At 41.1% G+C, this 15,478-nt stretch overlaps 1 protein-coding gene across 3 annotated transcripts in view; it reads left to right on the forward strand.

Annotated features, from left to right (window-relative positions):
* The first annotated feature begins 225 nt into the window (after positions 1–225).
* Positions 226–15,478, forward strand: part of CNTN5 (contactin 5) — a 975,836-nt gene continuing 960,583 nt past the window's right edge. For all 3 annotated transcript variants that reach the window (XM_073337877.1, XM_073337885.1, XM_073337894.1), the window contains exon 1: positions 226–619. The gene's annotated coding sequence lies outside the window, so the exon portion shown is untranslated. The remainder of the gene's footprint in view (positions 620–15,478) is intronic.

Genomic DNA, 15,478 nt, shown 5'->3' on the forward strand with positions numbered 1-15,478 from the left:
CCCTGCGCGCTCAGGAGAGGGGAAGCCAAGCCCATCCCTGCAGAGTGCAATATATATTTTTAAAACCCCTTCCCCGGGCAAAGGGTACCTTACGCCCAGGGACATGCTAAATGACCCTCTTCAGCAAGAGGCAGTGAGGAGGCGCGGGGGGGTGAGAGAGAGAGACAGACACACGCTCTCCCACACTCAGCTTGCCGGGAGGACCCAGCCAGTCAGAGGCGGAGAGCGAGGGGGAAGAGCGAACACATTGGAGGAGAAATTGCTGCACAGCAAAACACCAGCCAGAGGAGGTGCTTCCCCGCTCTCCCAATATAACCACCCCGAGAGCAGGGGCGAGCAGAGCCGGCCGGAGCCCCAGCAGCAAAGTGCTGGGCTGGGGAGGGAGGGAGGCAAAAGGCTTGCCCAGGATGCCCGTAGCTGTATCGCGTCCCCAGCCCTGAGCGCCGAGGAGGCAGGGCGATCCGGAGGGCTCCCTCCGGACTGCTGGACGAGAACTCCGCGGTTGGCTTGCGCCCCGCGGGCTGAGCACCGGGCTACCGGGCTGCCTGGAGGATGGGAGACTGAGAGCCGGGGGCAGAGAGAGGTTCTCCCCCCACCCCACCCCACCCCACCCGCAGCGGTAAGTGGCCCATCCCGTCGCTCTAGCCAGCCCTTGAGTCCCCCTGAGTCGACTTCTGAGTGTGCTCAAGTTATTTGTTTCCCGAGCCCTCGGTGCCTCTCCGCAGGCAGCTGGGAACCATCCCGTCATGGCGCGAATGTTGCCGGGTTTGAAGTGGGGCGTCTCTTTGGGCGAAGAGGATTAACAGGATCAGAATCCGTTCCTAACAAAAAGTTGGAGCAGGCATAGGCATGATCTGCAGCATGCCTCCCCGTCAGGCAGCTGCACGGCAAACTATGGCTGAGGATTAGTTGTTGAAGGGAGAAGGTCAGATGCATAGAGCCAGGAAATATTCTGGAAGCAGCCTACATGTGCAAATTTCTGCCGTTTGGGAGGTTGTATAGTTGAGGATGAAACCGAGGATAACCCAGTGGGTTGATCTGACCGTTCATTGTCCCACTGAAAATCTGCAGCAAGTTGAGTGGTGGGGAAGTTCAGAATGATGCTTGGCTTGGAGATAAACAACACCCTCTGAATTAGGCAGGTGCTGTCCTGAAACCTGTTCCAACAATTGTCAGCTTAAACAAAGCAAAAGGAATTACATAAAGATGCACTGATTCTTTCTCTCTTGATAAAGGCAGTGGATAAGAGGATGTTGTGGAACGTTTATGAGCAGGCTTGAAAATGAACTGAGAATGATTCCTGTAACATGCAGTAGAGTATTGTGTTTCTAAGATTTTTATCTCCAAAAGAATCAGCATTCATTTGGCCTGTTATATTTATTCAGAGTTTCACTTTTACTCCTTCTGATCACAGAAAATGCCTAAAAAGCTATTCTGACATCATTTAATGTGGCCGCATAAATGCAAAGTTGTCTAGTCTTAGCAAACTTTCAGAAATTTGCCATAACATTCTTAGTTATGTATGTTTACTTTTTCTTTTTTAAAATTACCACCTTCTATATTTATTTTAATATTTTTAATCAACTAACTAAGGACCTGATCTCAAGCCCTTTTAAATTCACTGGAGTCTCCTCATTGACTTCAGTAGACTTTGTAGCAGACCTTGAGGGAGCATCTCTACAAACAAATTCTCTGTTCACTGAGTCCCAAAAGCTGAGGTGAACTCCATACAATTAAAAAATTGGGTGACATTTTAAAATTAATGATGATGCATGCAATTAATTATTGCTGAATTAGAGTAGAACTCACACAGAAGTATTTATGACTATCCATATTCATGCTAAATGAGTTCATCATGATTATTATTATCATTACAGTGAATACCAAAGGAATTAGCAATAATTAGGCTATTTTACAGTATTACCAAAATGTGTCTAGGAATTTGTAAATATCTCATACTTTTTTATTTTTACTAGTTTTTTTTTTCCCCCCTCCACTTGGCTTTCATCTGAAAACAAATGAACAAACTTTCAGTGTCTATTCTGCATCTAGAAAGGAACTTGTTTACTAATGTTGAATGAAGTACCCAGTGTAAAGGACAGAGGACTGACAACGATCAGAGGGTACTCTGAGGAAAAAATGATTTCATGTACAAAGGCTGTGTGTGCCAGTTTAGGTTTAACAAAGTAGATGAATTAAGAAATGGTAGTGAAGAAGACACGGTATTAGAAGTCTACAGTATATGAAATGAGAAAGGGGGGGGGGGGGGAAATCAGGAAGAAAGAATAAAGAAAGGAAACAATTTTTAAAGAAACCTAAAGCTCTTCAAGTAAAATCAGAGAAAATCCAGTAATCAACAACATTCAGTTCTTTCATTCCTTATAGCGCAAATGCCCTTGCAAAGACTCAACAGAGCTAAGATACAGGTGGGAAGATAACTACAGATGAGCAGGAGAATCAGAATGAACAGTTTGATCTTGTTGCTTATTATAAGGAACTTGAAGGTCACCTTTTGTTGCCCGGCTAAAATTTCCTGGAGGGAAATGCTAATGTGGCTTGATAAATAAGAGCAGATGCAGTAAGAATATTAGAAATGTGGAGAACCAGGCTGGCCAAATGATATCCCAGAACTTGCTAGGAAATTTGCTAGAATGTTGCTAAGAAAGTAAGCCCAGTATTTAAGATAAGATAATAGGAACAATAAGATAATCAGCTGCTAGAAAGATGAGAGAAGCCTCACTGAGAGAAAAGAATAGAGCTAGGTAACTTTAAGAAATGTGCAACTTGGTAGAAGACTGTCCGCATAGATTCGCTAAAGGAAGGTCATGAGTTGCACATTTGCTTGAGTTCTCTGAACAAGTTGCTGACATGCTAGTCTATTGGGGAATCAGTGGGTATGATTTATGTGGGTTTCAGAAAATGTCTAGTTTTGTACTCCAGGAAATATTGATCTGCAAAGTAAATTTTGATAGTATTGGAACAGGTTCAAATGTACTTGGAGGGGGGGCTTTCAATAAAGGGTAAAGAGCTTTTGAGTGAAGATGGAGGTGAAAAGCATGGTACTGTATGTGACAATATAAAGTCCACTTTTCTTTTTCCATATGTGAAAGATGATCCATCAGACGGGGGCAAATATGCTAGCAATATGGAAAAACGAGGTGGGAGTCTAGTCCAGTTGAACAGATCAAGAAATAGAAAGTTATCTGGCTAGGTTAGTCATTGAAGCAGTTATTATAAGTGGTTAATGCAAGGCAGGGTAACAAAGTATGTATTAGTAATACACCCTGTGAGCCTGCATTGAGGCGACTGAGATGATTGTCTTGGTGACTTTGCTAAAATGGTTCTTCTGGATATTGTCTTTCTGTATCTAGCCTGAAACATAGATTTTTAGTCGTCGGAATGCACTGCATAATTTCCCACTGTTGTTCTTATTCCTCCATATGCTCCTACAAACAGCTTGTATGTTACACTTTCTGTCAGTTTCAGAACAGCTTAGATCATTTCAGCCATTTCTTAGAGTTCACAACACAAAATAAAACAGTACATTGAAAACTGCCAGGCTGGCCATCCTGAGGTCCTAATTCCTGAGAACGAATGTCCAATAGGACACTTGACTGCTAGTGCTATGCTGATGAGAGTTTCAGACTTGGTGTTTTTCTTCTGCACATCGCTTCTCTGATGCTTTCTTAGGAGCTGCTCCAATGTGTACTATCAACTTCTTCTCAGCACTTTGCAACAGGAAAAGAGTCCGGTTGGAAATGGTGGCGTCCCTACAGATTTTTATTTTCTGAACATTTGTGATCAATAACTCTACATTCGAGGCCGGGACACGTTTTAAAAAGAAAAAAAAACTATTTTTTTTAGAGCTCCATAAGATAGACTTTTTGATTTTGTTTTACGTTTTGAAAAAAATTCAAAGCCTATAAAAAGATCTTAGAATAACAGTTCTATGCCTTGAGAGGGGTTGCTAGCAGCAGCGAAGTGTGTTCTTAAGTGGAAATAAATAAAGTGATTGTATTTATAACGAGTGTCTTGGGTGATTTATGGAATTATCCAAAAAATGTAGGAACACTAATCAAAAAAGTGAACTCTGTTCACACCTGGCTTCCTAGAGAGATTTTAGGATGATTTCTCTTTGTATTTTCTACAAGTCAGGAATCAAAGCTTTCAGAGTACTGACTGGATGTAAAATAAAGGAGTAGAATATTAGTAAAACCCTGATTGTGCTGTGAATTATCACCCATGCTGTAGCTGATGTTCTTGACCATCTTTAGGCAAAACTCAATCCTGTGCTGTGATACAAATGGGCTGAGCCTGTGTGATGCCCCACTGTAGTTGTCTGGCAGTAGTGTGCCTGTATAGATCATGAAGCAGAAATGAGGCCCAGTTCATGCATTCATATTCATTAGTCTTCACCATTATGGCCACTCCCTTATGTCTGTCTCAGGATCACCTTTCTAAACTTCAATCTAGAAAAAGTGCTAACTCATCTCCTCTCCCATCGCTGGAAACTGGAAACATATAGCGTTTCTCAGAAATGTTTACTGATGTTCTTCCCATTTTCAAGATCTAATATAGAGTATTGCTTCTGACTTAATGACAGTCTTCTGTGAAATTACAGCCACCCTTAAGCCATCAACCTCATCTGTTCTGTTTTACCTCTTTGTCTCTATTCCTTAGAATAGGAGACAATAAGAAATGATCAACAAGAACACGAAAGAAACAAAATTTATTTCTTAGTTTTATTTCATTGCAACCATTACAAAAATAATAATAATTTGGGGAGGGGGGAAACTTACACAAATTACATATGTCAGCAGAAAGTGGCATAAAAACTAAAAACAAAACTCCTGTGAATGTCACCTGCAAACAGTGAAGAAAATGTTAACGAAGATGATAATATAGTGATCATAGTTAAAACTGTAGCATCTGCCAAAAGTTCCCCCACAGATTTTCACTATAATTAGAATAGGAAAACTGTAGTATCTGTCAGCAAATGTTGCCGTTTTATCAGCCATTGCTGTATTTGGTATTTATATAGCTCTTTTTATAGCTCATTTGTGGCCAGATTTTCAGAGAAAAATGGGAGCTGAGCAGTTCTGAAAATCTGGCCACAAATGCAGATGCTGAGCACTTTTGAAAATCTGGCCACTTGTTTAGGTGCCAAAGTGGGAACAGAGCTCCTCTGAAAATCTGGGCATATGCTTGAGTAGCTCTTTACAAATATGAACAAATTCATCTTCTCAATTTTTACCTCTCAGGCTTTATTGCCCTCACTTTTTACAGACACAAACTAATTTTTAAGAAAATCCCCATTTCAAATTAACCACCAAAATGTAACAAACCAAACAAAATAAAACCTAGAGGAAGCAGACTCTAAACTAAGTCAATCAACCAATTTAATGAGCCTTCCTAAATCCTGTCAAACCCAGTTTGGCAGACTACCATGAAAAATAAATTCCAAAGGCAGGGGTCTTTTTTTGAGAACACCATGCTGGTGGCTGTAAAAAGCCTTGGAACTGGTGTTATGAATGTTCTAGCCAATCATAATTTCTGTGATGGAGTTCAGGGTGAGAATCAGCCCGTGACAACTGCATTCATGGTAGCGATGCCTCCTCTCCATCCAGATAGCACCCAGAAGTATGTGTGGAAAGGCACATGTTGTTAGCACACCTAGCTCGACTATGCTTCCTGCTGAAGTTTCTGTGAGGATATCGATAGTAGCCCTAATCAAAGTGCATTGCAGTCACCTAGACATGTAAAAGAGGACTGTCATTAGGTTCAAGTGCAAGAGAAGTAGCTGCCACCCCCGGACAGTGAGAAATGATAAAAGGCATTACAAGCTATTGCTGCTAGCTGAAACACTGAGTGTTACTACGGATCCAGGGAGCATAAATGGTGACACGTTTTGGCAGATGGACATACACCCACGATAATTGGTGTAAACACAGCATCAGCCTGCTCCTATCCATGTTCCCCTTTCTGATTAGCGTCCCATCCGTAAGGGTCCAGTCAAAACCAGTTTCTTTTCATTGACTTTATGGACTTTATGAAGTGCACTGGGGACCTGGCCCTGCAGATTTAATTTACCTAGGAAGAGATTCTACAGTGATGTGTTGTGTCAAAACCATGGATGCATGGATAGGACCGTCCCTGACAAAACACTGCAGTCACTGGTAGCTGATCTGATAGAATCAGCATGAACTGAGCCCCTTACCCTGACCCATCACTAGGAGGAGATCATCAAATGTCTCTCACGCACAATCACAATTCCTGCTCAGCTCAGAAACCAGATGGATAGGAATCCAGCAAATCTGTGGAATCCTGGGGATGTTGTATTTTCTACAGCCCTATTTTCTCAGTAATCTTCCTTGAAAATGTATGATTGAGGATGGAGAATAATTAGTAATGATGTTAACATCCCAAGATGCTTTCTTGACCGAGGGGGTAACTACCACCTGGAGCTGTAAAAGTCAACTTGCACTTTGACTTTTGTAATGCAGCCATTATCCCCACTAAATCACTGCAGAACTTAACCACTCATCTCACAGCTATATCATCTGGCTAGTGGTTGTTTGCAGCATACACCCAGAATTTTAAGGAACAAAATGGGATGAAAATTAGCCAAATGTCTATGCATTTCTCACCTCTTATTATAACATTCTTCAGCCGTATTGAACCAGCAGTCATCCAGGTTTATCATGTTTGCATTACTCTGATGTAAGGTCTATCTACGTAGCCTTTTATTTTTTGCTTTCTCTCCACTTTTGTTTGTGGATAAAACAAAAGAAATTCTTGCAATACAATGAAAGGGGATATTTCTGAACTGCCTGGAACTAGAAAGTACTGAAAATTTCGTGAATGATTCTATTCTCGTGGGAATTCTGGTCTACCTAGAACACAGATATTTGATTGTATTTCAGACAAGCATTAGAACTTTTGGATGCTCAGCTAGATTAATCTTCCAGTCTTTTTGAAATTCTGCACACACACCTTTTTATTCCATAGAAAGCAGTAAATCTTTTGCCACCATCTGGAATTGTATGTGTCCATAGTTGACTTTTTGGGTCAAATTCAAAAGCTACAGTAAACGGGGCCTCTAATTCTGCAGGTGCAAATTGGCAGGTGGAAATAATTCCATGTGCAATTTTCTACCTGCAGTTCAAGTCACTTTGATGTCTGAGTCACTGATTGTACCTGTAAATTAGGTTATCTATGTGCCCTAAACTGTGGATGCAAAATTGTACCCAAAAATTATTTACATCTGCTGTTTGCATCCAGAAAAATGGTGGCATCAGATTAAAAATCTGGCCCCTAACTCTAAATCTTTTCAAGAGTAGAACTGAAAGAAGATATTTGCACCACTGGCAAAATTGACAGTTAATTTTGATTCATTGAAAAGTGTGTTGGTTTTGTTCTTGTCCTGTTTTGTTATAGCAACAAATGCACTGTATTTTAGCCTGCTCACTTTACTTGTATCTATTGGAGCTGAGCAGAACTATCAATTTCTGTTCTAGCACTCGCATGCAAAACGTGACATTTTCATAAGGATTCAGAGAGCAATTTTTCTTGTTATGGTAAAACAAAAAACCTGTTTTATGAAAAGAGAAAATGCACAGATTTCACAAAAACAATTCTCACCCAAGATTAGATTTTTCTTTTGTGGAAAAAGAGATGTAAGAACAAAGGTGCTTTGCTTATTCAGATCCACAAAACTGTACAAATCTCTGGAAAATTTTCTTATAAGTACCTAATAATGTTGGGGTTTTTTATGGATAAAGAAGCACAGAACATTAGATGTTAGGATATAGGGCTCTAGAGGGTTAACATACAGTACGGAACGTAGAATGGAGTTCTGATTGCTGCATGGAGGAGTTTTCACAATTTCCTCTGAATTCTATGTGGAACATCTTATCATTTTCCCCCATTATTCCTGGTCTCCTAGAGACCTTATATCTGAGAAAGAAGAGCTATATCCCATAGCTGTGCATCATAACCATGAACATATTTCTTAAAGTTCCCCTCCCCCCGCCATCATGTTCCCATTACACCTCTGGCATTTAGGGCAGCGACAAAGCTCCTCCACTCCTGTTGGTTTCTGGCAAGTCTTTCAACGGTTCCCCAGTGATGGCCCAGGTTTTTCAGCTCAACTTCCACAGCTCTTCGCCATGTTGTTTTTGAGCAGCCTCGTTTTCACTTGCTTTCAGGTGTCCATCTTATTGCTACTCTGGTGACGGAATCAGTTTCCATCCAAAGCACATGGACAATCCATCTCCAGCGTCTCCTCTTGCCTGCACTGTGTGAATAGGTCTTGGTTTGAGATTGTTCTGGGCCAAAATATATGGAGGATTTTTCTCAGGCCAGTTGTATTGAATGAAGACAGTTTGGACATGCCATACTTTCTCATTCCCCAGCATTCTGCACTATAAAGTAGTGTTGAAAGTACGCAACTCTGATAAATCTTGAGTTTGGTTTTTGGTGTTATGACATGTACAGTTACTAAAATCAACTGTGTTTGGCTGAGTTAACACTGATATCACAAAGCCACGACCCAATAATTAACAGTTGAAAAGTACCTTGAGATCATATTTTCTTAGATTTTATTTTACACAGTGTGTTGTCCAGCTTTATGAAATCTCACGTAGAACAAATCTTATAAAAAATAAATATGTGAATGTCAGAGCGGTTTTTTTGTGTGTGACTCTATCGAAAGGAAAATTTTCCTTGTGATCCATCAAAAAATAATTCTGGTGGTGGGTTTTAGACATTTCAACTTCTGAGGTGAGATAAGCACTTGATTCTTTTCCCCCCACCCTCATGGCTCACAATATGTTCAGAATGTCCCATTGCAGTGTAATATATGCACTTCTGCATAGTATTGCTTACCTAAACCTCAGCTCAGGGAACTGGGAATAAGACTCATGGCTATTCTGGTGTCATACCATCCCTTTGCTGTGTGCGCAAACTTTGCTGCTTGCAAATGCCTGTGTAGGATTTTCTCTTTTTCTGTACTTGGTGAAGCAGGTCAGACTTTCTATCTGTTGTTCTTTGATCAAGGAAACCAGCCTCTAGCAAGCCCTATTAAATTGTAAAAGGCATAATGGGCAAAAGTGTAACCCTTCGCTATAAGCTAGTGGATATAACCATGTCACCTTTGATAAGCTGGGAAAAGGTCTTTACTCCATTTAATAATTCCAGCGGGAGGCAGCTACACCTATACCAGGAGTCTTAATCAATCAGGTTTAATTTATGCACGTTCCTGTTGTGCTAAATTTGTCAAGTTGACATATTGGGTGAATTTAATTACTGTAAATGCACTAAGGTGGATTCTTTCTTCTCATTGCTCCTTGTGGATAAGATTAGTGCTTATTAGCAATGAGTACAAAATAGTGCAATTCTCTTGTTCTGCATAACGTAAATGAGTTGAACACTATCACTAACACTGTATAACTTTTAGAATTGGGAAATGTCCCACGTTTAATCAAGGATAAGTGGAACCAGGAAAAGACACTTGTTTAAATTCTTGTCAGAAATTGCTGCTAGGAGTAATTAGAAATATGGGGTATGTGACACTGAGCCCTAATCATGAATTTATTATTCAACTAAAAATTGTATTGTGACAAAATCCTTGTGTGTGTCATTTGCAGTCTGTGTTCAATCCAAGTGAGGATGTTTCTAGCCAGTTGGCAGCTGTCCACTCAGTAGGTCACCTGGAAGGCAATGTTTACAAGGAATACATCAATGTACCTCCTCTGATAATACATCTCCAAGATACCCAAACATAAAAAAAATTGCAAATGGCCTGTTGCTCGGAACAGGGGCATCAGTGCATTTGAAGATATGTGTTTGAAGTGGACACACCTTTTGGCTAGAAGAAAGGGGTACCAACAAAACCATTTGTTATGCCCTATCAGGTTAACTAAGCGAAAGGCTGTTTTAAAGAGGGTGACCTATGGTGGAGATGGTCAATATTGTGTGATAACTACCTGCAAGAGACATTTTTATGGTCAGCTGGAGTGTGAGATCACAAAGGTATATACGTCAATTGGCCATGTGGCAATTTCCCCTGTTCCTGGTTCTGAAAATAAAACAGTTATCTCTGATCCAGAGTCTCAACATCTAACCATATGAAGCATACCAACATTTCATGTATATATACCCCACTTGATTTAAAACTAAAACAGCTAATGAAAAGAAAACTTGATAAAACTGATAACAAAATTGATGAGGCAGAACAATCCCTTGCCAGGTTAATGTGTGGGAGTAATAACATATTAGTTATACCTCCCTGGATGGAAAGTGGGTTAAAAGGATGCACTGTTGTTTAAAATATTGCAGTTGACGTTATTTTAATTGTGTTGTGTAGTATGTATTGTAAAATCAGAAGGGATTTTAAGTAGTCCCTGAAAAGTCCCATGGGGAGGCCCAATGTCCACCTAGAGTAATTGTTACAAACACTCTTCCACCACCACCACCACATACTTGGACAGTACCAGAAGAGAAAAAAAAACAACAACATTGTGTTCATGAGGCTTGCAGTTTTTATAGAGGAGTATCAGGAACCAGAACACCTCTGTGCAGGGATGTGAGAACTGGGGGAGCAAGGGGGACACCCTTCCCACTTTTTAACATGGGTGTAGTAGCCTCAGGAAGGTGTGGCAGGGGCTTCACTTTCTGGTGGGGGAGGTGATCAGCTCCCCTGCCAATGGCACCAGCCTCTTCCCTGTGGTGGTGGTGGGGCTAGGTGGGCCTTAGCCCCCTCCTTTTCCATGGGGGGCAGACGGGGTACTGCTCTTGGGCACTCCAGCCCCCCTGCCCATGGCAGGTGAAGGCTCATAGCAGTCTGGGCTCACTGGAAAACTCTTACCATGACCTGGCTCTGGTTTCTGGCATAGCCAGGGGGCAGGGCCTCAGGGGGAAGAGGAGGAGCAGAGGGCAGGGCCATGGTTTTTGCACCTGTGGCCCCCAACTTCTACACAGATTCCGGCGATCCTGCCCTTACACCATCATTAGGCCTCATTCAGTCACAGCCTACCAAATCCCTGAAACCTGCCTATGGTGACTTAATAAGACCCTTTTAACAATCACCTCATCAACTGGGGGCTTGTAGCCTATAGGCATTTGCTAGGTGAGGCATAGATGTAAGTAAAGGCAAAAATGCAATAAGTATACAAGCCTCAAGCTCTGTAAGACAATAGTTTAGCTAAACTAATTAAAGTATGAGGCCCCAAAGCGTTAGCATGAGTAGCTAACCAAGAATAACCCTAGAGTTAGCAAACAGGAGCAGCTAACAGGGGAGTTTTGCAATGGAGTTTAGAGCAGGAATGTGAGAGCTACACCTGATTGCCATAAGTTCAGAGAATGTTAATAAACACCCCCACAAAAATAAACAAACAAAACCAAATCCAAAACAACAAAAAAGATGGAGTAAAGAGAATGTAGGTAGAATTCTAGCAGCAGAGTGGGGACAGTCCAGTTTATTGCACTGAATGCAGTATGTACAATCCTGCCTTGTGCCCTGGTGATGTGCATTCAGTGAAAGGAGCTCATGGCCCTCCGAGACGGAGTACGGACTTTGGAGATCAGAGTGGCTGAACTGCAGGAACTAAGGGAGACAGAGAGGTACATAGATGAGACTTTCTGGAACACAGTCCCACGCCCAATCTGAGAGCTGCTGTGCTATTGAAGAGGAAGAAAGTCTTGGGGAAGGAGAAAATTACAGTAGAGGAAGAGAAACAATCCCAAAGTTGGGACCCACATTCCAGATGATGTCATGGTATCATCTCTCACTGAGGATACTTCTCCAGGGCAGGGAATACTAGTTATTAATAAGAGAAAGGTAATAGTAATGGAGGATTTTATTGTTGGAAATATAGATAGCTGGGTTTGTGATGACTGGGAGAACCGCATAGTGAATTGCCTATCGGCTGCAAAGGTTGTGTGTCTCTCGAGACATGCAGACATGCTTTTGTACAGTGTTGGAGAGTAGCCAGTGGTAGTGGTACATGTAGGTACCGGTGACATATAGGGAAAGGAAGGAGAGATCATGGAGGACAAATTTAGGCTTCTAAGTAAGAGATTGAAGTCTAGGACCTTCATGGTAGCATTCTCTGAAATGCTTCCAGTTCCACATGCAGGGCAGAACTGCAGGATCTCAATGCATGGATGAGATGAAGGTATAGGGAGGAGGGGTTTAAGTTCATTAGGAACTGGGGAACCTTTTGGGAAAGTAGGAGCCTATACAGGAAGGATTCAAAACTAGGGGTGGGGGAAAGCTGACTGTTGCAGAGGAGCACATGGAGGGTGGTGAAACACTGGAATGCGTTACCTAGGGAGGTGGTAGAATCTCCTTCCCTAGAAGTTTTTAAGGTCAGGCTTGACAAAGCCCTGGCTGGGATGATTTAACTGGGGATTGGTCCTGCTTTGAGCAGGGGGTTGGACTAGATGACGTCCTGAGGTCCCTTCCAACCCTGATATTCTATGGCTCAGAATGAGACATCCCTTAGGGTATAATCTATTAATGGGGATTCTCTATACCCTTGTAGGGAGGAGGGGATGGAAGTTGATAAAGTGCAGGTAGGAACTGAAGAGAAATGGTCAAGTGAAATGTCCCATTCAATTACATCACATAATGGCAGACAGCTAAAAAGTGACAAATTGTGTAAGTGCTTGTGTACAAATGCTAGAAGTCTAAATACTAAGATGGGTGAACTTGAGTGTCTGGTATTAAATGAGGATATTGATATAATAGGCATCACAGAAACTTGGTGGAACAATGATAATCAATAGGACATGTTAATACAAAATGTATGAGAATGGCAGAGTAGTTAATGCTGGTAGGAGAGTGGCACTATAAATGAAAGAAAGCATAGAGTCAATAGAGTAAAATTCTTAAATGAATGAAACTGTACCACAGAATCTCTATGGATAGAAATGCCATGCTTGAATAATAAGAATAGAGCAGTAGGAATATACTACCGACTACCTGACCAGGATGCTGACAGTGATTATGAAATGCTCTGGGAGATTAGAGAGGTGATAAAAATAGAAAACTCAATAATAATGGGGGAGATAAAGTATCTTGACACCATAAATGGCTGTTTCATGGAGCAGCTAATCCTGGAACACACAAGGTGAAAGGCAATTCTTGATTTAGTTCTAAGTAGAGCAAAGGATCTGGTCCAAGAGGTGAATATAGCTGAACTGCTTCATAGTAGCAACCATAATACAAATAAATTCAACAACCTGGCGGAAGTAAAACACCGGAGAAGTCCACCACAGTAGCATTTAACATCAGAAAGGGGAACAACACAAACATGAGAAGGCTAGTTAAATGGAAATTAAAAGATACAGTCCCCAAAGGGAAATGCCTGCAAGTTGCATGGCAACTTTTTAAAAACACCATAATAGAGGCTCAAATTAAATGTGTACCCCCAAATTAAAAAACAAAACAAAACATAGAGGACCAAAAAAGTGCCACCATGGCTAAACTTCAAAAGTAAAAGAAGCATTTAGAGGCAAAATGGCATCCTTTAAAAATTGGAAGTTAAATCCTGCTGAAGAAAATAGAAAGGAGCATAAACTCTGGCAACTCAAGTGTGAAAGAATAATAAGGCAGGCCAAAAAATAGTTTGAAGAGCAACTAGCCAAAAACTAACAGACTTTTTGTTTGTTTGTTTTTTTGAAAAAAGCATCAGAAGCCGGAAGGCTGCCAAACAATCAGTGGGGTCACTGGACAATCAAGATGCTCAAGGAGCACACAAGGAAGATAAGGCCATTGCGGATAAGCTAAATGAATTCTTTGCATCAGTCTTCTCTGCAGAGGATGTGAGGGAGATTCTGAAACCTTTACCATTCTTTGTAGGTGACATCTGAGCCACTGTCTCAGACTGGGGTGTCAATAGAAAAGGTTTTGGAACAAAGGGATAAATTAAACAGTCATAAGTCACCGTGACCAGACAGTATTCACCCAAGAGTTCTGAAGGAACTTAAATAAGAAATTGCAGAACTACTAACTGTGGTGTGCAACCGATCATTTAAATCAGCTTCTGTACCAAGGACCAGAGAATAGCTAATGTGGCACCAATTTTTTAAAATGTCTCCAGAGGCAATCCTGGCAATTACAGCCCAATAAGCCTAATTTCTGTAGCAGGCAAATTAGTTGAAACTATAGTAAAGAACAGAATTATCAGACACCTAGATGAACACAATTTGTTGGAGAGGAGTCAACATGGTTTTTGTAAAGGGAAATCATGCCTCACCAATCTACTAGAATTCTTTGAGGTGGTCAAAAGACACATGGACAAGGATGATCGAGTGGATATATAATGTACTTAAATTTTCAGAAAGCCTTTGACAAGGTCCCTCACCAAAGGCTCTTTAGCAAACCAAGCAGCCATGGGCTAAGAAGGTCCTGATATAGATCAGTAACTGGTTAGAAGACTGGAAACAAAGAGTAGGAATAAATGGTCACTTTTCAGAATGGAGAGATGTAAAAAGAGGTGTCCTGCAGGTGTCTGTTCTGGGCCCAGTCCTATTCAACATATTCATAAATGATCTGGAAAAAGAGGCAACAGTGAGGTCACAATATTTTCAGACAATATCAAATTTCTCAAGATAGTTAAGTCCCAGGCAGACTGTGAAGAGCTACAAAGAAATCTCACAAAACTGGGTGACTGGGTAACAAAATGGCAGTTCAGTGTTGATAAATGCAAAGTAATGCACATTGGAAAACATAATCCCAACTATACTTTCAAAATGATGGGATCAAAATTTGCCACTCAAAGAAGAGATCTTGGAGTCATTGTGATAATTCTTTGAAAACATCTGCTCAATGTGCAGCAGCAGTCAAAAATTCCTCATAGAATGTGCAAAGGGATTATAAAAGACAGAAAATATCATATTGCCACTGTATAAATCCATGATATGCCACATCTTGAATACTGCGTGCATTTCTGGTCACTCCATCTCAAAAAAGAGATATTAGAATTGGAAAAGGTACAGAGAAGGGCAACCAAAATGATTAAGGGTATGGAGCTGCTTCTGTCTGAGGAGAGATTAAAAAGATAGGGACTATTCAGCTTAGGAAAGAGATGGCTAAGGGGATATATGATAAAGAAGTATAAAATCATATATGGTGTGGAGCAAGTGAATAAGGAAGTGTTATTTACTCCTTCACATAACACAAGAAGCAGCAATCACCCTATGAAATTAATAGGCAGTAGGTTTAAAACAAACAAAAGGAAGTACTTCTTCACACAACATACTGTCAACCCGTGGAACTCGTTTCCAGGTTATGTTGTGAAGGCCAAAATTATAACAGGATTCAAAAGAGAATTAGATAAATTCATGAAGGATAGGTCCATCAATAGCTATTAGCCAAGATGCTCAGGGATGCAACCTCTGTGTGTCCCTAGCCTCTGGTTGCCAGAAGCTGGGAATGAGTGACAGGGGATGGATCACTTGATGATTTCCTGTT

This window comes from Lepidochelys kempii, chromosome 1 (assembly GCF_965140265.1).
Source record: "Lepidochelys kempii isolate rLepKem1 chromosome 1, rLepKem1.hap2, whole genome shotgun sequence".
NCBI classification, from domain to species: Eukaryota; Metazoa; Chordata; order Testudines; family Cheloniidae; genus Lepidochelys; species Lepidochelys kempii.